This window comes from Callospermophilus lateralis, chromosome 4 (genome assembly GCF_048772815.1).
Source record: "Callospermophilus lateralis isolate mCalLat2 chromosome 4, mCalLat2.hap1, whole genome shotgun sequence".
Lineage (NCBI taxonomy): Eukaryota > Metazoa > Chordata > Mammalia > Rodentia > Sciuridae > Callospermophilus > Callospermophilus lateralis.
The window spans coordinates 10,149,146-10,167,439 of NC_135308.1; the positions used below are offsets into that span (position 1 = coordinate 10,149,146).

The 18,294-nt window shown below is 45.0% G+C and overlaps 1 protein-coding gene across 5 annotated transcripts in view; it reads left to right on the plus strand.

Annotated features, from left to right (window-relative positions):
• The window catches only part of Adra1a (adrenoceptor alpha 1A), a 103,411-nt gene that overhangs the window by 69,736 nt on the left and 15,381 nt on the right, over positions 1-18,294 (plus strand). The window lies entirely within an intron of this gene.

Consider the following 18,294-nt stretch of genomic DNA (forward strand, 5'->3'; position numbering starts at 1 on the left):
TCCACATGCTGGACACAGAGACACAGAGACGATAATAGGTGTGCCTCTGTCACTGACTACTAAGCAAACTACCCCATTGCCTTCCCAGGCAGCAGGGATAAGGAGTTGGAAGTCTGATAGGAATGCACACTTGGATGCCATGCCCTAGAGGGTGACTGTTTCTGTTGGGATCTCTCCTTCCATTTCCCTATCTCCCCACCCTCACCCTCGAGAGCTGAGAATTGCGGTTCTCTTGTAGGCCTGGACTTTTGCAATGTTGTATTATAAATGTCAGATGAGACTTTCTCATCTAATACCTCTGTTTTCAGGCATGCTTTATTAATAGAGTTTTGTTGGAGGGTTTTTTGGTTTTTTTTTTGATAGAATGTAGTGTACAAAGCTTATCCTATGTGCAAACATGCCTTTTCAGAACACACTTGATTATTAATATTCAAGAACTTTATTTTTGTTTTAATGATTTGAATCATGCATGTCTCTGCTTCCTAAAAAAAAAAAAAAAAAAAAAAATAGTCCTTGGGACATGTGATTAATTTTTTTAGTCACTTGGATAAGCGTCTTTGCTTTGGACTCCAAGTACCGAAACGCTATGCACCATGTTCACCATAAAGCCAGCAAAGAAGGGACAGATTACATAAACAAGAGATTAAATACAAAGTGTGGATATCCCTCGTCCAGATATGAATCTGAGCTCAGCTACTCTCTTTATTGTGAATTAAACTCTTGAAGCCCCAGATTCCTCATCTGTAAAAGGGGGTTGCTGCTATACACACATAGGGTTGTCAGGAGAGTTAAATGGGATGTTTGTGAAATATTTTACATGATGTCTGGCACATAATCGATGGTCAATTAATTTAATCTTTAATAAATGTTTATTAAACACCAACAATATTCCAGGCACAATTTCCATCTTCATGAACTTCATGAAGGGAGACAGTGAAGAAATCACAACCCACAATCTCATAACAACAATGGTGATAAGTGCTTCAGAAAAACATGGGAGGCTTTGATGGTGTTGAACAAGTGAACTTCTCCTGGGCCAGAGTCTGGGGTATGTGGATGGGTAGAGGGGATCAGAGATTCTTCACCCAAGGAAGTGGAATTTGAGCTAAGACCCGGACAGTGAGTAGGAGCTGGCACCACAAAGCAGATGAGGAGACGAGAATACTCCAGGCAAGGAGGCCAGCAGGGGTGAAGGTCCAGAACAGAGAATCGCCCACAGCTCAACAGGTCAGGTGACCAGAGAAGGCAGCCCAGGGAGGGCAGGAGGAGGTCAGCGCACATGGACAGATGGCCTTGCCAGGGATTTTGGATTTCATGTAAGGGCACTGCAAGGTGTCAGAAGCACATGAGCACAATTGTCATCAAATTCGAATTGCAGTTCCCAAAGATCATCTGGAGGAGAGCGGGGGAGGGGCAGACCCTCTGGAGACCAGGCAGAAGGCTCCTGCAGGCAACAGGTCAAGTGGCTTGGAGTCTGGGGGACAATGGAGACAGACTTGGAGAGACCTGAACGATATTCAGAGGTATAATCTATTGGTGATATCAGGGAGGAAGTGCCAGGGTTGATCTGCATGTTTTTAAAGCCAAGAAGTGAATGAATTTTAAAGATCACTTATGACGATGGGAAACCTTGCAGGCAAACAGATGAGCGCTTCACTTTGGACTTAAGACATTCCTGTGAGACACCCAGATGCACGTGCCTGTATAGGTCATGAGCTCAAACCATGATAAGGACTAAAGCCACATGTTTGATGGCTACAGCCAGCTACAGATATTAATCTTGAAGGTATCCATACTTCAAGCTAAGTGTTCTGAGACCTCCCAAATATTTGGAGGACATTTTCCCTCTTGCAATTGATACCTTCCATGTATTCATGAGTGGGACCCTTTCTAAACCTGGAATCTGAAGACCGAGTTTTTCCTCTGATCCAGTTGCCAGTGTGCAGCCCCCAGTGGGCACCCACCCTGTTCCGAGCATTCATGTCCTTGCCTACTTGTAGCCCAGTCGGATTTGCTCTTGGTGACTCAGGAATTTTAAAGGAGGATAATAAATACTTTCAACAACAATTTAGATCAAAGTGTGTGTAATGGATTCCAAACAGAGTACCCAGAAAATTTAGGAATTATGGAACTACAATCTAGATGAGTGCTGCTCTCGGAAACAAGTAAATCATGCTAAGTGAACTGTCATGTCCCACAGTATATCCGTATTCTCATAATACGCAGGCTTCTTAAAATGCTTCTGCTCTACAGTTTCTTTATCGCATTATTTTAAAAAGGAAGCAAAGACATTCGAAACAACCAACTTTTCCTCCTACAATAGTGTTTGCTTCTTAAAAACTCCAAAACATCAGGGTTAGAATGCCCCCTAAGGAGAAGTTTAATACGATGTTTCGTAACGCCTGAGTCCTCATTATGATGCCTCAGAGACAGGTTATCTGATGTACCCCGGGGGAGGCCAAGTTTTGTGGTAGCCCAAAATCTCTCTTCCTACAGTTTTTAGCCATTGGTCAGAATTCTGTCACAGGACCCATGTGCTGTCTGCTGATTGATCTCCCTGACCCTACCGTCTCCCTCTTTAGTTATAAGTAAATTTTATTAAAATGTAAAACATTAGGAAAGCCAGCAACTTGCTAACTAACACTTGACACCCATCCTGAGCCATAAAGCAGGTGTGATTTCTAACTCATCAAAATCAAACCCGAAGCAATAACAACAAAAAGTATTCTTATCTTCACATTGAAGTGCCAGGGTTGATCTGCATGTTTTTATAGCCAACAAGTGAATGAATTTTAAAAATCACTTATGAAGATGGCTTTCTTCTCCTCTCGTGGACATTGTTCTGTGAGAGAGAAATTAACAACTGCAGCCAGGTGACAGCTCGGCTCCCATGATTGCCATTGAATCTTCCACTGAAGAAACAAGGCAGGTGCTGGAGTTGGTGAAGAACTCCATGGCTTCCTGACAGCACATCCAGAAGATGCTGTTTGTGGTCACCTGGTGCGTCCTCAACCAATCACCTAATGGGAGCAGACACTGGGTGGGCGTTTCAGAGGGGAATCCACAGTGGGTATGTTGGTCAGCTCTCCATCACTGTGACAAACTGCCTAAGAAAGTCATCTTGGAGAAGAAAACGTTTACTTTGCTCGTGGCCTTCGAAAGCCTAGTCCAAGCTGGGCTGGCTCCATTGTTCCCAGGCAGAACGTCATGGAGCATGTGGCCAAGCAAAGATGCTTCCTCATGGCAGCCTGGAAGCAGAGAGAGAGAAAGGGGCAAGGACATGATGACAGAGTCCCCAAGGGCATGTCCCCAAGCGCCCACTCCCTTCTCCTGGGCACTATCTCCTACAGTTTCACCACCACTTAATAGTCCATTCTTCTATGAATCCATCAGTGGATTAATCCATTGATGAGGTCAGAGCCCCCAAGATTCAATCACTTCTTAAAATCCATACCCCTAAACACTGCTGCATGGGGGACCAAGCCTTCAACACATGCGCCTTTCAGGGGACATTCGAGATCCAAACCATCACAGTGGCAAACCCCTTGGAAACAGGACTGTAGACTCTCTGTTAGAAAACCATGCCCTCCACGAGGGATGGGCTGTACAAGGCAGTCCTGAATGCACTGGCTCTGCCTTTGATTTGCCCTCACCACCTTCCATGTTTATCCTTAGGGCGCCTTCAGTCCTGTCTTTGGTCTTCCAGGCGTCACTAAGCTCCCAGAGCCACCGTCATTGCTACCACTGGAACAGTTGGAAGTTCATGAGGGGTTTCCATCCCTGGCCTTGGGAAGACTTAAGTGTACGTGCTGCTGCCTGGAAGCCACATGTGTATTCCTTGGAATCAAATTCTGATACCTCACCCCTGATTCACATCCTGGCCACAAAGGATGCTGAATCACTCCTTGGGGTAAACAATCAGAGACTGTTCGGATCCTGCCAGTTGACATCCTCCGTCTTCTATGATATAAACTAAGACTTTGGATGGCACTGGGATCTCCGTGCTCAACTAATTAGTTACCCAACAAAGTGGATTTTCAGTCTCCCAGACCCACGGGCCTAAGAAGTCAGAATTGGTACTTCATCTTGAATCCAGCGAAGAGGCGCTGAGATGATTACTCCAGAGAGGGATATAATCAGGTTTGTTTTCTCGGAATCTTCAGACTGTAGTGTGAGAAGTAGGTTGGAAGGAAACCAGAACAGCAGCAGGGAGCCAGTTAGGATGCTGATACCGGGGACGAGCCAGAGATGATGGTGGCCTGAACTAGGAAGGGCCGTGACAGGAGATGGAAGTTCCTGTGGACAGAACTAGATGCGTGGCCATCATGAAGGAGTCAGGAGATGAGGAGCTGACGGTGGCAATGGGTTTCTGGCTTGGACAACTGAGGGGAATGGCTACCATCAACTGAGGATGGAGCAGAGACGAAAGGAAAGGTTTGTGGGAGACGATGAGTTCCGTTTGGTTTTAAGGGTGAGATGGTTTGGGAACATCAGGAGCATGTCTGGTAACGGTAGTGCGCGTGGCTCAAGTGCCAGATATGATGAGCTGCCCCCCGAAAGTACCAGACAGTTCTCAGATGAGACAGCAGCGGCTTCGATAAGTTTGAAGAATGAGAATGTCCCCTTCAAGCAAAGCTGAGCTATCTAAGTTTTGCATTTATCATGAACAATGGAGACACAGCCAATTCTTGTTTTCAAAGATGCCTACGATCAAAACAGGACAATACTCTATTGCTTTTTAAGACTAAAGATGAAATTGTCCCAATCCCGTTTAATATTTTAAAATTCTAGCACAGCCATATTATAGATTCAAAAGAGACATATTTCATTTGTAAAATGAGCTATTGAAATGTCTGTATGTATCTATTGCATCCATTTGAATACTATCGATGTTTCCTGGAGGTCAGGGTTGGTGGTGGTCTAGTCCATTCTGAGCCTAGGGCTGGTTACCTACGTGGCTGTATCCAGACAGTCTGCAGTCCTGGCTTACCCCAGGATGGGGAGGGGAACATGCAGGAGCAGGAGTGGAGAGAAAGTTATCCATACTTTAAACAGAGCCAGACAAAGATGCTAAGGGATGGCTACCATATCAGGACACATGCCCCTGGGCCAACCGGTGGTCACTGAGAGGGCCCAGTATGTCATTCCCAAGTGGGATTGTCCTAAGGACTCAGGTTAGGTGTCATATACAGTCTAATAATAAGCGTCCACTCGCTGGCTCCCCTGTTCACTTCTTACTGCATGGGCACCAGCCAGCTCGCCTGTGACCTTGCTGGCAATGTCAGGACTTGGACTTGTCCTGGCCTTTAAGCTGAGAGTAAAGGAACATGGTCCTGAAAAGTCTTGCAGTTCCTCCTGGGAGACCGATTTTGGTTGTTTGTGTCACTGCTTTGGATTGATGGTGTCTGGCCTCAGACTCACATCCCACAAATACAAGAGGAGATGATGGCTATCGCATCTTCATGGCAGCCGTCAACCCCTCCCAGGGGACCCTATAAAATAGCTTTATAAGTACTGGAAGTAATAATTTTATGATGTGCCTGCAACTTAGCCATATAAAATTATTTGGAGAATGGTCTTGTTGTCATGTAAATATGAGCATCTTGAAGATCGGGAAGATAAAGTTTTGGAATGTGAGTGAAGACAGACTCCTTATTTAAGAATGTATTTCAGCTGTGAGTGCTTGAAGTGGAGTTTCATTCAAATGCCATTTTCTTCCATCAACAAATGTCACCCATCAACTCAATAAAGACCGAGAATCGAGAATCGTGCTCATCACCAAGGGGGATGTAAAGAATCACAAGTAGTGTGCGTTTTAATCCTAAAGATCGAATGACATGCATTCAATGATAAAGTCAGGAGGTTACTATATGCTATCAACTATTCTGGGTTTGAAGATATAGCACCGAAACAAACAGACAAAAAGTTCTGCCTTCAAATTTATAGTCAAAAGTGGATTTTTTTAAACATAAGTCAGGAACAAAAGACGGTGATAAGTACCATAGAGAAAAAGTTACTGGTGCTAAATACCCTCCAAGATGGTCAGAAACAAGTAAGACAATAATGGAAGAAAGGCTCAGGGGATGAGCTGGATTTTGACCACATCCTGGAAGACAGAATTTGAACAGACTCAAGTTGAATAGCTGTAGACAAACAGGACAGGTCACCCAGAGAAGAGCGGGGACAAAGAACCACAACCACACATGGTTCCTTCGGTGGATCAACAAAGTTGCAGTGAAATGTCCGCCATGTCAGGAAGAAAGCTTTGGAGTTGGAAATTCTTGATTCAGCTGAACAGTCATTTATAGATATATTCATAGAGGGTGAACTCCAGCGTCAGAAGCCTTGTGTGTGATTCTGAATTCTTTTTCCAGTATCTACAACAGTGGCTGGCCCAGAGAAGGTGCTAAGCACCTTATGTGTTAAGCAAGTGAATAATTGGAGAGAGGATTGTGAAGGGTCTTGAATGACAGGGTATTATTTGATAAACTTGAACCTGACCCTATCGGCAACAAAAAGATAACGCCTAATGCTGTGTTGGCCAGGACTCCATTGTGCGTTTCCCTAGCTATATCCTGAGCCCCTGGCAAAACCTCCACTCCCTGTAGTTATTTCTGGGAATGGTCCCTCATGCCTTCTGCCACTCTCTTCTCATTCTGTGCAGTGCACAGCCCACCTATTATCCAGGAGTACACGAGCTCTGGAGCCACCAGCATCATTCTGAGCCCCATGCCCAAGAAAAGCAAGCTCCATCCTTTCCCAGAGTAACTCGGTGGCGGAGGGCTTCAGAGAGCTATCAGTGCCCTGTGTCGGTGCATCTCCAGCCACCAGCCTTGGATTTCTCCTTCCAAGCCTTCTTTCCATGAACAAAATCAGGTGTCCTCCCGTAAGTGCTCCCCAGTTCCCCTCTCTCCTAAAGCCTGCCCTCTTCCCTCTTCCCCACTGTGGCCTTGCATCTTTCTGATTTCACCTCTGAATATTCCTGCATTAGCACAGGACATCTGGGGGGATACCTCACATCCAACCATAACACCACCCTTCCAGATAGACGCCCTAAAGACATCTGGTTGGCTGGGAACTGTCCAAAGGTGGCCACACACGAACCCCAGGAGGGCTCAATCAGGTCACTGTGACACAACAGCCAGGTAGCAGCTCAGCACCTGCCATCTGAGAGCCCAGCAGGGCGGAGCTTGGACCGGCTCCTACACTGATTGCTGTGGCTCTTCTCTGAGGTTCAAGTGGATGAGGCAGTTTTCTCCCCAGCGTCAACTGGTCTGGTCTGAATGTTTCCTGGCCCTGGAGGTTCTCAGCCCGGGAACTGGCACCTACCTGTGTGATGGTTGTTTCCCTCCTCTGCTCCTTGGACGTGTGCCAGTCCCATGGGAGGGGCCATGGGTAGGACAATGAGAAGCAATTAAGGGTGATTTTTCTCCCATGATCACATAGCATCAGCTTCTCCTTTAGAGTCCACATTTTTAAAACAGAAGTTATTTAAACTCCAATTTTCAACATATGACAGGCTGCCAACATGCCTTCTGAACACTGTGTCCCAACTTCTTACATAATGTTCTTACTGATGATGCAACTTTCCTCCTTCTTTCCCATCGTACCTGCAAAGCCTGCTGTCACCCAGTGAAAGCTGCACACGTCACCATTTGTACTTTCCACGCCAACATAGGGCTGCTAAAGGGTGCGCAGAGATGGGGAGTGGAAGTAGAAGTAAGCAGGTTCTAGATCTAGTCCTGACTTGGCCACAAAAGAGCCGAGTGACCTTGGGAAAACACTGTCTTCCTGTGTAAAAGTGAGATTACTGATCCCTAAGTTCCTGCCCATCTTCACAGTCTAGCATCCCATGACTCCCGCTAATTAGGGTTCTCCGTAGCCCCTGTCTCTCAAGGATATCATTAAGGTGCCAAGTTCACAGGTGGATAAGACGAAGCACAGATGCTGCCAGGCGGGAACCAAGGAGACTGACTCACGGCTCTCTGCTTCAGCACCACTTTCCCTCAATTCTGGAAGAAACCGCCAAGCCAAAAAAAAAAAAACCCCTCTAATTACCAGTGCTGTGTTAAAATTTAAGAACGCTTCTGTTCTCACTGAGTTTGGGAGTAAACTGAAGCAACAGGCATAGAAACCTCCCATAGGAGGCCAATGTTGGAAGAAAACTTAGTGTCTCTTGTTGGAAGCATTAAGTCAAAACTTAGCTCCCTCGAGAGCTGAAATATGACTCCAGGGGCTAAGCCTTTCCTGGGATAAATCCCAGTGTCCTCCCCCCACTCCTGTCAGCCCACCAGATGAGTCCAAGATCAAAAATGAGAAGCAAATGTTCCTAATCCACAGGACGTAAAATGACAAGACGTAAAGGCACCATTGGAAATCATCGGTTTTAACTTCTTTGGGGAATCTAGAAGCTTCTACAGTGGAAATGAGGGTTCTGAATCTCCCAAGGTGAGGAGACTGGCCATGGTGGTATTTAGCCATTAGCACCCTTCTTGATCTGACCAATCTTAAGTTGGTCGGGGTGTTCACAGGGTGTTCAGGGGTTAGAAAAAACTCCTCAACTCTACAGCAATTAAATAGCAACAGGGAACTCAGTGAAGGGAAGGGTTCCCAGAGGTTTGGGGATTTTCCAAAGCCCAAGAATTAAATCAGGCAGATTCACATGCAGAGGCCGACCTGACCTGCAGGGGGAGGTGTTCGGGGAATTAGCAGGGAGCTGCTGGCTCCCCTGAGGCCGGCTCTGCAGAGGTTGTTGAAAAGAAAACCTAGCCCTGGTGACAAGAGAAACAGGAGCCCCTATTCTCATGTGGGTCATTCCAAAGTCTGGCTCTTCCTACGAAGCTTGGTGAGGAAACCTAGTGTGTTAGGAACCGAAGCATGCTGGGGGAGGGGGGGTGCGGGAGTGACATATGGGAGGATTGAACAGAAAGAGGGCACAAATCAAAGGGACCCCAGATGCCACAGTCTCTGGCTGGGCACAAATCACGAGTCTCCACACAGCTTGTAGATTCAAACAGCAATTCTTTATTCCCGATCTCACACCGGCCGTCTACAAACACGTTCTGGGGGAATCCACGTTCTCTGCCCAAATCCACACTTTGCCCAAATCCACTACTCCGCCCAAATCCACTACTCTGCCCAAATCCACTACTCCGCCCAAATCCACTACTCTGCCCAAATCCACTACTCTGCCCAAATCCACTCCTCATGGGCTTCTGTCTCCCGAAATATACTGTCTGACTCTAAGAATTCAAGAGGAACTCAGCAGCAGGATACGCCCTATTCTAAAGGGGGGACACCCTAATCTCCTATTATGCTAAACCGCCCTGGTCCTTGAGCAAGGTCACCTTTCAGAAGTCCTTCCACTAGACAGCATGGAAGTAAGCTGGCAAGGAGATTGTCATACCTACTTGGCTGATGGCTCCCAGCATCTCCCCCCTTCTGATTAATTAAACAACAAGTAATGTGGCTTAAGGACCATGCCTGGTAGGTTGTCCAGTTCAACATATGGCTCTTACCCGTCATTGGAAAACTGACCTTTAGGCGTCAGCCTCCTGTCTTAGGTTGATACCACTGCAACTGGATCATACCCGTCACTGACTACCGGTCCAGCATACAGCCATACTTGTGGATAGGTCTATGCACCAGTGGGGGGGTGAGGTTCTTTGCCTCACCTCTGTTGGCCCCCAAATTTGGCCTTGGTGCCAGTGGGGGAGTGAGGTTAATGTGGCTTAAGGACCGTGCCTGGTAGGTTGTCCAATTCAACATATGGTTCTTACCCGTCATCGGAAAACTGACCTTTAGGCAACTGACCTTTAGACGTCAGCCTCCTGTCTTAGGTTGATACCACTGCAATTGGATCATATCCGTCACTGACTACCGGTCCAGCATATAGCCATTGGCCCCCAAATTTTAGACCATCACTAGCAGAAGGGAGGAGGATACAGAAATGCCACGACACCAAGCCAATTGACAGTTCCTTTGGAAAAATTGCATCATTGGTGACACCATCAGCAAAGATATGCCAGCATTACCACAATTTGCTGCACTAAATGTAGTTACATAGTCTAGGCAAGTTCTGTAAGCAGTTCAAAGGGGAGGAATCTATCAATCTGTCCGTTTCTTCCCAAAGTCCGTTTCCTCCCAAAGTAAGTTGACTCCTTGATTGAGCATACTTGTTGAGTTATATTCATTGGGATGAAGATAGGAATTCTGGCAATGATGCTAAAAAGACATTAACCTGAAAAGAATTATTAAATATAATGAAAAGGAAAGGTGAAAGTAAACAAACAGATCTGTTAACCTTCTTAAAAAACAATCCTTAACAGCTGTTTACCTGATTTAAATTAGTAAACAAGCAGATCTGTTAACCACCTTTAAAAACAATCCTTAACAGCTGTTTACCTAATTTAAATTAAGCCATTTAAATCACGTGAATAAAAAAAATAATAATTTGGATCCATTTTCTCATGAGCGCTCCTCATATATGAAATACGCACACACAGACATACAACACAAAACACAAATGCAAACAAACGTACAACACATAAGATAATAATAAAGGCCTTGTAGCTTTACCTAGGTGAAATCTCCATTGCAATGTTTAAAAACTCCACAGTCAAAAAAATAAAACTGATCAGAAAAACATTAACCTAGGTTTGTATGAGCTCAAAAAATAAAAATAGAACCTTATGATGTGGAAAAATGCAATAATAAAATAGATATTGAAAAAAGCATCCTGGTTAATCACTGTTGCAGATGTAAGAATGGCCAAGCTGGAGTTCTGGATATCAGCTGTTATGGATTTGAGTCAAATCATCTTCTTTTCGATCTGTAGAAATCGTTTTGGTTAGTCTTTCTGGAATCCAAATCGGCTGCTGTTCTCCCTGTGGAAACACGCAAACAGAGCCCCGACTCCAGACAATCACTGGGTCTGGACCTTTCCATTGTCCTGTTAGAATATCTTTCCAAAGAATTTTAGGCTTATGCACATTTTTTGGATACATATGCCTTTCCGCAGCACTAAGTCCTGATGAATCCAAATTTAAAAAGTTTAGAGTAAAAAGCGTTATTTTAAGTTTATCTTTGGGGGATATATACCCCTTTCCAATTTTTAAGATTAACTAGGCTTCGAATGACGCAATCTTTTCTCCATCATGAAGGCATCTTAACCACCTTCAAATTAACCTTTTAAAGTCTTACAATTATTATCTATACTGTACTTTTAAATGTACTTTTTCACCACCTACAGCTTCACTCTTTTAAATAAGGCTTAGACTCTGTTTAAATCGCTTAATATTAGTTTACATGGCTGCCCTTCAACCAAAGGCCTTTTTTACTCCATTAAGAAGCTTTGTCTCAATCTGCCATGTACAAATATCTTTTTTTTTCTTTCTTCCCTTCTCAAACTTTTAAAGTAAGTCTAGTTTCCTCAAAATCTTTTTAAATGGCATTTCACAACTTTTTACTTTACCACACAGAGATTATCTCATCTAGAAACATTTATTTTTCTATTAACCTTTTATATTAAAATATATTTTCACATCTTCAATCTTTTAATATTTCTTTTCTAGCCATTAACCCTTTTTATAAATTCACATTCTGAAACAACTCTTATAAAATTTCTGATTTAGACAAATTACTCCACTTTAATAAGATGAAATACTTTCATGTTTTTTTATGGTACTATAATACTGTAATTGAAACCCAATTGAAACTTCTTCTTTCTTATTGTATATAAATTACACCTGATAGAATCTTAACACTTAGTAACCTTGTTTTAGCAAAGACACAGACCAAAGCAAAATTAAACTTTTTTTTTTCCATTTACCAATTTATGAAAACACACATAATGTTTAAATATATTACCTTATGGAACTTAATAAGTAAAGAGTACTTGATTTTATATTTAGTGGTTGATATTTTAACACTTTAGCTTTGTAAATTAATCAGATGTCTGTAAAAACCAAGATCTTAGACAAGCGTAGTAAACAGAATTAGCCATCTCTTTCTTGTTGAAGAAAAATCCTCTACAGGATACCATGATGGTCCCATTGATATATTTAACAACTTCTCGTTTAAAAGCCATGGGCTGCATTTTTGTATTGTATCAACATATGCCCTAGCTGTTCTTGGTCTTACTGGGGTGCCTTTTTTCTCTAACAATTTCTCTCCCTCGCTGGTGAACAACTTCAAACCTTGAGTTAACCATTTTCCCCAGTTTGCCTGAGAAAGTTCTAGGAACAGGCAACTTGAAATAAAAACAAAATAAATCAAAACAAGAACGCGTTGGCGTTGTTTTTTGAAATGCTCACCCATTCTTTCACACTTCCTCAGGGGCAAACAATTTCACTTACCTTCTTTTCAGATGTTCCCCGTACGGACCGCCAAATGCCGCAGTCTCTGGCTGGGCACAAATCACAAGTCTCCACACAGCTTGTAGATTCAAACAGCAATTCTTTATTCCCGAACTCACACCGGCCGTCTACAAACACGCTCTGGGGGAATCCACGTTCTCTGCCCAAATCCACTCTGCCCAATTCCACTACTCTGCCCAAATCCACTCAAGAGGAACTCAGCAGCAGGATACGCCCTATTCTAAAGGGGAAACACCCTAATCTCCTATTATGCTAAACCGCCCTATTCTAAAGGGGGAACACCCTAAACACGGATCCTGCCCTGGTCCTTGAGCAAGGTCACCTTACAGAAGTCCTTCCACTAGACAGCATGGGAGTAAGCTGGCAAGGAATTTGTCATACCTACTTGGCTGATGGCTCCCAGCACCCAGACAGCAGGAAGAAGGCAGGGTCGGGGAGAGAAAGAAGGAGCTGGGCTGTTAGCAGAGAAGACAACATGGGCCACACTGAGGCAGAACCACAGCGAGGGCAGGAGACCCGGCCATGCAGTCAGTCAGGAAGTCGGCCACTCTCAACAAGTCCTGAGCCTTCAAGGCCCTGCATTATGCTGGATTCTGCAGCCCCGGAGCTGAGCAAAAGGGACCTGGCCCTGTTCACCCGGAGTTCATAGCCTAGTGACGAGGTCCAAGGCATCCATCCTGAACGGGCTGGTTCCACCCTGGTGCTCCTTTCCTTGATGCAAGAACTTTTCAGCTGTCTTCCTCTCTAAAAAGCATCATCAGTCATCAAGAAAGAAGGAATCTAAGAAGCAACTGAGGCTGGGCACAGAAGTGGTGGGGTTCAGAGTGAGAAGGTTTGGGCAGAGAAGGCGGCTGCAGGAGGAGGGATCAGATGGGGACCAGGTGACAGCAGCTGTTTTCCAAACTGGATTCCAGCTCCAGCTCCCCTTCCTAAGGAAGGGGAAATAAAGAAAGAGATCTGGGGATGTGAACAATGTCCAAAAGGAGGGGAGCAGCCCTTTGCTATCTTCTCTCACCCTTTGGAAAGTTGCTAAAGGTCTTACCATTCATTATGAGTCCTCCCCTAACCACGGCCTCAGCAGCTGCTCAGAAAACCACATGGCTCTCCCAGGGAAGGAGGGAAGAATTCCCAGCCCTGGCCCTAGTGGAACTGTCAGATTGGGAAGGGGAAAGTCTGCCCTAGGCTTAGACACGTGCCTAGACACACTTAATGGGGGGGGGGGGGGACACCAATTATGGGAAGTTGTTTGGCATCTCTAACTCAAGTGTCTGAAAAGTCAGTATCCAGAGAGTTCTTGGCCTAACAGGAAAATACCCCTGAAGGATTAAGGCTGGGGACTCTCTTACATCCTTATCTCAGTATAAATTAGTTTTTTAACCAACTTCTTGTCTCATCCTATATCTCAGCTGTCGTGAAAACATGGGTGTTTTGAGTGTGATACCATGGTGAGCGAGCTCTGTCATTAACATAGACCAAACTGTGTGTGTCTTTCCACAATGTCAGAATTTATTGATTAATAACAAATTCCAGGGCTACGCCACCTTCATCAGAGGCAATTCACTGAATCTTTGTGGGTCACCTGGTGGTCAGAGCAGGGCAATCACAAGTTCTTTTATTCCAATCTTGATTTCTAACATCCAAGCCACACAACACTTTACACAATGATACACATGTAGGTCACAGAAAGGCCAAGGAAGGTTTAAGACAGCCACAGGTTTCCAAGCAGAGGCAGAGAGCAGATAAGAATGCAAAGAATCACTGTGGGTGGTTCGATAAGATCATGAACCAGCCAAAGAACAGAGCCAGCAAAGTGCTGGAAAATCAAAAAAATCAGACAAAGTGCTGCCATGTATTCCAGGCCAAGGACAAGAGGATGACAGTTTCAGAGTGTCAGTTTGGAGTGGACCACGTGTGATTGTCACGGGCAGAAGAAACCACACTCTGCTGAAACCCGAGGACAGAGATTCAGAGGTTCATCTCTGTAGAAATTTTCCTAGGCAAGGCCTGTGACAGGTGACCAGGTGACAGAGTCAAGGTGCTGCTGTGTCCAGTCTCTGGGTGGTCCTCCTTTCATGGGCTTCGAGTGAGGGGCTTGCTTCATTCCATGGTCTGGTGTGTTCTATAAGCACTGGGGCCTGGTTTTCCCAATGAGTTTGATCCATCCATACATCTAGGTGCTTCTGATTAATTTGATGAGTCACAGGTGGTCATTTTTATTAGCAGGATTGGTTTACTTATCAGTTTGTGCCTTATGGTTGTGCTAGGCAGGTGGTATTTGTTTACTTGTACAAACAAGGTGCGGAGTCAGTCCATTTCAGCACTGAAACTCAAAATGGAGTCGCTCATGGCAAGCCGCTACTTTACTAAATGGAGTGACACAGGTTTCGGCACAGCCCCCAAACACAGGTTTCGGCACAGCCCCCAAACCTCTGTTCTGTGCATCCTGGAGTAGCTCACAGGAGGGCACAGCCTGCCCTCCACAGGTGCAGAGAAGGGAGACCCTGTACTTACCTCTGGGTCAGCCAGACCTGCAGTTGGGAACACAGGCAGAGAGGGAGGAAAGGGGGTGGGAGGAGGCGTCCAGGAGGAGAGGGTGAGACTCGTCTTTGCAAAACCGGATTCTGTAAGCAGAGGTCCTTGGAGGGTCGTGGGAGATTCCAAAGCTCTCAAATCACTTCAGTAACATTCATATTCATAGCTCATATATATATTTTTTATTTATTTTTTCCCGTGAACTGAAATTCATCAAATAAAGAAAGTCTAGCTGTCCACTGGTATACAGAGTGACGAAATTTCCAGACAAGGTGGTTTTTTGCTATACCTGCCATCATGACGCACAGGAAAAGGTGAAACAGGTTCCCTTAATCACATCACTGCCCCTATTTGGAGGAATGACAGGAGATATATAGGCATCATACCACAGGATGAATGCCTCCTACAGCTGATCGTAGTCATGCAGAGCCAGTTACACTGACGCTGTCTCTGCCTCTCAGGTGAAATTGGAAGGAGCATCTTTCTGATTCAGCTTCCCCCAACGGTCGTCTTCATCTCTTCATCTCACCCTGTTTCCCCAGAAATCCATGGTTCTGATGTATTTTAAGATTCCATGAAGAAACAGTCCCTCAAATCGGACGGTCGCATTTCAAATCCCAGCCCCACCTTACGCTTTGAATGACCTGAGTTATTTGAATTCTTTAAGCAACAGCTTATTCCCTTGTAAAGTAGGAATATTAATAGGTGTCCCATTCTTCCTGTGTCACTGAGGATGACTGAGTTGTATGTCACGCGTTGAACCCCCCACTTGGCTGGAGACACACTCCCAGCCATGCAGGACTTTGTTATGACAATGGGACAATGTTAGAAGCTTTGGAACTAAAGAACGAAACTTCCTCGTGTGTTTTTTTAAGTCAGCACCCACCATTTGTGCATGTGTGTGCCTGTGCCTGTGTCTGTGTGTGTGCCTGTGTGTGTGTGTGTGTGTGTGTGTGTGTGTTTCCTTGAGACACACAAAACTCGGCAGGGATCATGCCTCAATGGTACGTGCTCATATCAACCCCGGCACTATTCTGGTTCTTTGTGGGCTCCACGGTATGTAAGTTTGCTGTTCCACTAGATTCCAGCGCTCTGTTTGCCAGAGGAGCTTGCGAGTGTGCCCAGCAGTCTGTCATGAGTTTGAAGGGTCCACATCACAGAGAGGGAAAGAAATACATAAAATCAGGACGGTCAGAAAAAGGTCGTGTGTGTCCATTGGAAATTATCATTCAGCCTTTATTCAGGAAGAAAACGTGAGGCCCACAGGAATGTTAAGACTGTCCCAAACCCGCTCACCCCAGTGTGCATAGAACTGTAACTAAAGGTCAGGGGAAGAAGGAACAGGAGTTGAGAGTGAAGAAGGAAAAGGAGGAGGTCAGGGAGGGTCCTGGTGTCCTTCCACAGCCTGTCCAAGAGGAACAGAGAGGGCTGTTTGGGGTCTCATGATCCACGCGGTTCCTTTGCCGGGCACATCTGGGGGTCTGGGAGTGGCCCATATGTCACACTGGGCCAGGAGGGCTGCAGGCCTGTGCGCGATCAAACTGACCTGATAAAAGAATCCGTGAGACTGTTTCCACTTTAGGGCCCTATGTCTTGTCACCATGCTGCGAAGGGCTCCGTGTGGTTACTGTGTAAAGGACAAGAGGCCTGATTCCCACAGTGCACATTAATGGATAAGGTTTGAGTAGGTAGAGAGGATTGAAAGGGGCATTGAAAGGGGCATTTAAGACACAATGACTCAACTAGAGAGGACAAAAAAAAAAGAGAGAGAGAGAGAAAGTGGTGGTGAGTCGGGCCAGATTAATAATAAGAAGAAGCAATAATGCTCTAAAGCTGGTTAAGCCAGGGACTGGGGGGACCTGATGGTCAAGCAGTTGACAAACATTAGGAGTCACAGGGAACACTGAGAAGGCAAGCAGACTGTAGCATCAAAGGCATCCACAGGAAGAACGGCTGAAGGTCGCTGGCGGTAAGTTCCCAGAGCCAATATTTTGTACAGTAGGGGGTTTTCATCAAAGTACAGAACTCCAGCTTAGAGGACGGAGGGAATTCTGAACCATGTCCCATCTGCATCAGAGTAAAAGGTGTCTCCAAGGAACCAATCTGTTGTTGTTGTTGTGTTTTGCTTTGCTTTTGAGAAAAAAGGTAAAAGATGTTTTATTGCTTTGCTAGCAAAGGAGAAGCACAGGGGACTCCTGTTGCAGGGGCTCTGATTCTGCCCATCAGGGGGAACAGAAGGCTTTTAAAGAGCTGATTCAAAGGCTACCTTCCAGGTGTGCTCTGATGCCGTCATAATTCACTTGTTAATTTGAGAGATGTCATAGACCTTCTGGTGCCATCCCCGAAATCTGAATTATTCATTTCTAAGGACAGATATCTCAGCCTAGGATGGGGAAGGAGGTTATCTGTTATTTCCCGCCCCATGCACAAACACCCCCCAGATTAACTAAGGGTGGCTCAGCGTGGGAGAGGGAAAGAAAGAGAAAGAAACATGTCCATTTTAAAAATAAGTCCCAGCAACACAGCAGCAAGGGCTATATTCAAAGCATGAAGTGGACCACTGTTTCATTTCCCCACAGTCAATTTCTACCTTACATTTCTATGAAAAATGGGCAATGATATCTCCAAGCCGCTTCCTGCTGAGGGAAGGGGAAGGTGACCTACAGTCCTTGTTCTATCAGGTGGGGCATGGACTTACAGGTGTCCAGCATCAGGGCAGTGCATAGTCCATGGTGGCTGTTGGTAGGAGATAGACAAGGCATACCTAAGGCAGGGATCATGCTAGGACAGCAATAAATGAGACAGCAGAACATTACTTGGTTTTTTTGCAAACAATTAGCACAAAAGCAATTAGTATTTCAGCCAGTCTCTGAAAACCAAGAAGATAGTAACTCATTGAAGCTTCAGGTGGGACCCAACATACCTTCAGTCTGTGAGTGGAGGCCACTTTGTGCTTTAAGAATGTTACCAGAGTCATTGGAAACATCCACAATATTTAGTTTTTATAATGGCACGTGTCCCCTTGAACTGTAGTTAAAATATCTAACGTCAACTGATTTCTGTAAAATAACTTGCTCATTATCATCACCTCTATGTTTAGTAGAGAGATCCCTTTAACTGTGTCATTTAGGGCTCTCTTGGTAAAGCTGGTTAGGGCTTTTGTGTGTCACATCCCATTGTTTAGACCAATCTGAGGGAGAAATATCAGGGTTAGGTCATCACACCAGTGAAAAGCAGATTGGGTTTATCTATGTAGGAGCTTAGGAAGATTTGTTGGTCAATGAGATCAGGCTCGAATTGACTCCAGAAAAATTTGTGACTCTAGGGTCCTTTGTGATAGTTATTATTAGGCACTCCCAAAGAACCAGATTTTAAAATGGATTAT